This window comes from Carlito syrichta, unplaced genomic scaffold (assembly GCF_000164805.1).
Source record: "Carlito syrichta isolate Samal-C Ts95f unplaced genomic scaffold, Tarsius_syrichta-2.0.1 Scaffold314111, whole genome shotgun sequence".
Classification (NCBI taxonomy): Eukaryota; Metazoa; Chordata; class Mammalia; order Primates; family Tarsiidae; genus Carlito; species Carlito syrichta.
Genome location: NW_007258207.1, coordinates 416,892 through 420,692, shown reverse-complemented (window position 1 = coordinate 420,692; position 3,801 = coordinate 416,892).

Sequence of the window (3,801 nt, the reverse complement as noted above, 5' to 3'; positions counted from 1 at the left end):
GTCTCACTCTGTCGCCCAGACTAGAGTGCAGTGGCTGCTCCCGGCCACCGCAGCCTCAACCTGCTGGGCTCTAGTGATCCTTCTCAGCCTTCCAAGTAGCCGGAATTACAGGCATGCGCTACCACGCCTGGCTGACTTTTTGATTTATTGTAGAGATGAGGTCTCGCTGCCCAGGAGGGTCTCGAACCCACGGGCTCAGGCAATCCACTCACCTCAGCCTCCCAAAGGCGCGAGATTACAGGCTGAGCCACTGGGCCCAGCTTCCCCAGTTTTCTATATCCATTTGGTTTTATCTCTTTTTTATTCCTTTAATTTAAAACGACCTTTAAACTAAGCAAAATTACTTTTCCTTTAACAACAAGCACATTCTCATGGCCTTTTAAATAAATGTTTTCACCAAACACATCTTACTTTCTTTATGCACTCTGTATACAAAATTGTTTCTCTTATATCTAGTCATTTTAACCACACATGTTAACTAAAGTTTTAACTCTTAGCAACCCTAATTTTCAGTGAAAAACCTAGGAAATAATTTTGAACTGTTTTATATCAGTATTTGTAGATGAAAACTATTTCACAATTTTTAGAAAGGTGTTTCCTCAATTTTTTATTAACAGATCTAAATATATTTAGCTCTTTTATATTAAATAAATATAAGATGCCAATGTTTGTAAACTTAAACTCATATTTAATAATTAATTCTTCAGTGTTTTCACTTGCTTAATAATGACTCAGACATTTTAGCATTATCCATCACTTGACTTAAAGACTTTAAATTACAGAAAAAAACTGAACCAACTACACAGGTACCCTCTCTAATGTCTTCCCCAGTTATCACTCACCCATGTGACATACAGGACATCTATGAAAGGCAGGGCCCCTCTGGGACCTGAATTTACATGCCAGGTATAAAGCTCAGGACAGAAGACAGAGTTGAAGATGTTGTCTGGAGGTTCTGACCTATCTCTGTACGGCCAGTAGGCACAGCTAGGCCATAGATGACGGGTCCCAGACGCTGCAGACACACATGTGTACATAGCCCTCACCATGGCCACTTGTCTAGACCTCAGAATCTAAAGGCTCAAAATTAAAGACATAAGCTCACAAAAAAATTAAACTATCAAAAATATCAGAATCAACGGTTTTAAAACTTTAAAACATTCAGACAGTATAAAACTGTCTGATCTATCGACTCAGACAAAAAAGTTTGAACTATGTTTAATACTGACAATTCTGAAGGCATTCAAATTTTATTTTACCAACAATTTAAAAACTAATTTAATTACTGAAAGATTACGAAAGTCACGTGAACTTGAAAAGCATTTGAGCTGTTTTACTTAATTTATGAACACTCATTTATTTTTAAGTGAATTTGGTACTATGTAGATAATATGCAAGCACACATACATACACACGTGCACATAAAATATGGACAAACAAATAAAGACCTTACAGGTTTGATTCAAAATTTTAGCCATGTATCAGGTAAAACTCATGAATTGGATTAAACTGTCTTTGTAAGTGGAACAGGTTAAAGTGTATCTGTTCCACAGGTGCAAAGTTCTTACCAAGTTAAAGTAAACAGGGTGGCAAGTTTACATCTCAAATTTGTCACAGAAGAATACTTTGAACATTTTCAAGAAGTTTGGGTGTGTTAGAGGTAGATTAAAAAGGGATGCCATTTTATTATTTTGAGGTGTGTTCCTTTCATACCTATTTTATTGAGAGTTTTTAATAATAAAGGGATGTTGAATTTTATCAGATCTTTTGCTGCATACATATATATGATCATATGGGTTTTGTCCGTCTGTTGATGTGATGTATAATGTTTATTGATTTGTACATTTTGAGCCATCTTTGGGATAAATTCCATTTGATCATGGTATATTATCTTTTTGAGGCACTGTTGGGTTCAGTTTGCTAGTATTTTGTTGAGGATTGTTATGATAATGTTCATCAGGGATATTGGCCTGTAGTTTTCGTTTTTATTTTTTCCCATCTTTGTCTGGGTTTTGTACAAGGGTAATGCCTGTCTTGTAGAATGAAGTAGGGAGAACTCCTTCTTTTTTTGGAATAATTTGAGGAGAATTGGTATTAGTTCTTCTTTGAAGTTTGGTAGATTCAGCAATGAAGCCATCTGGTCCTGAGTTTTTCTTTGTTGAGATAATTTTTATTTAACTGATTTAATCTCATTACTTGTAATTGATCTGTTCAGGTTTTCTGTTTCTTTCTGGTTCAGTCTTAGTGGGTTGTGTGTGTCCAGGATTTATTTCCTCCAGATTTTTCAGTTTGTTAGTGTATTTTTCATAAAATTCTCTGATGATCTTTTGTATCGTTGTAGCATCAGTTGTAGTGACTCCTTTTTCACTTCTGATTTTGTTTATTTGGGTCATCTCTCTTTTTGTTCTTGGTTAGCCTAGCAAGTGGTTTATTGGTTTGTTTATCTTATCAGAAAAACCAAATTTTTGTTTTGTTGTTCCTTTGTATTTTTTTAAAGTCTCTATTTCATTTACTTCTATCTTATCTCTTTATTATTTCTTTCCTTCTGCTAATTTAGGGATTTCCCCCCTAGATTTTCTAGTTCCTTGAGGTGTATAATTATATTTAGTCTAGATGATCTGTCTAATGTTGAGAATGGAGTGAAGTCCCTAACTGTTAAAGTATTTGAGTCTATCTCTCCCTTTAAATCTAAGAATACTTGCTTTATATATCAGTGTGTTCTGGTGCTGGGTATATATGCTTAGAATTGTTTTTTTTTTTTTTTGTAGAGATGAGATCTTGCTATGTTGCCTTGGCTGGTCTCGAACTCCTGAGCTCAAGCAATCCTCTCATGGCTTCCCAAAGTGCTAGAATTAAAGGCATGAGCCACTGAACTTGGCCTAAACTACAATTTACTCTTGCTAATTAATCCGTTTATCATTATATAATAACTCTTTTGACTTAATGTTTATTTTTTTCCCTACTGTCTGTATAATTGCAGAATAAAGTTTACTTTGTCTGTTATAAGCATAGCTAATCCTGCTTGCTTTTGGTTTTTGTTTGCTTGGATTATTTTTTCCATCTCTTTAGTTTCAATCTATGTGTTTCTTTATAGGTGGAGTAAGTTTCTTTTGGCAGCATATAGTTGGGTTATGGCTTTTTTTTTTTTTAATCCATTCAGTCAATGTATATCTTTTAAGTGGAGCATTTAATTCATGTAATTTAAGGTTGCTATTCATATGTGAGATTTTGTTTCTGTCATATTGTTAGTGGTTTTCTAGTTGTTTAATAAATTCTTTACTTACTTATTTTTCTCATAGTGATTGTCGTTGTGGTTTTAATTATTTTCTCTTCTTCGTTTCTGTAGTTACTTTGCTGGGAAGTTTTGTACTTTTGTAGGTTTTCATGATGGTAGACATTGCTATTTTACTTCCTGGGGTAGGACTCCTTTAAGCATTTCTTGTAGGTCCTGTCTAGTGATGATGAATTCCCTCAGTTTTTGCTTGTCTGGGAAAGACTTTTATGTATTTTTTTGGTAGAAAGAAGTTTATTTCTTGTTTTTTTTCATAATCAATATTTTTTATTATGGTTTTGTGGGGTACAATTAATGGTTAGGTGTACAATTACGTTTCATTCAGGCACCCTGTTGATAAGAGGTGTTTCCCCATCCCCAGACAGATATTTGCTACTGTTAATCCCATCTCCCTCCCCCCCATAGTTTCCCAGTACCGTCAGTCATTTTCTTATAGTATTACATTGGATGTTCAAGGTCCATTATATGAGTGAGAACACGTGATACTCGGATCTTTGTTCTGTGAGAGG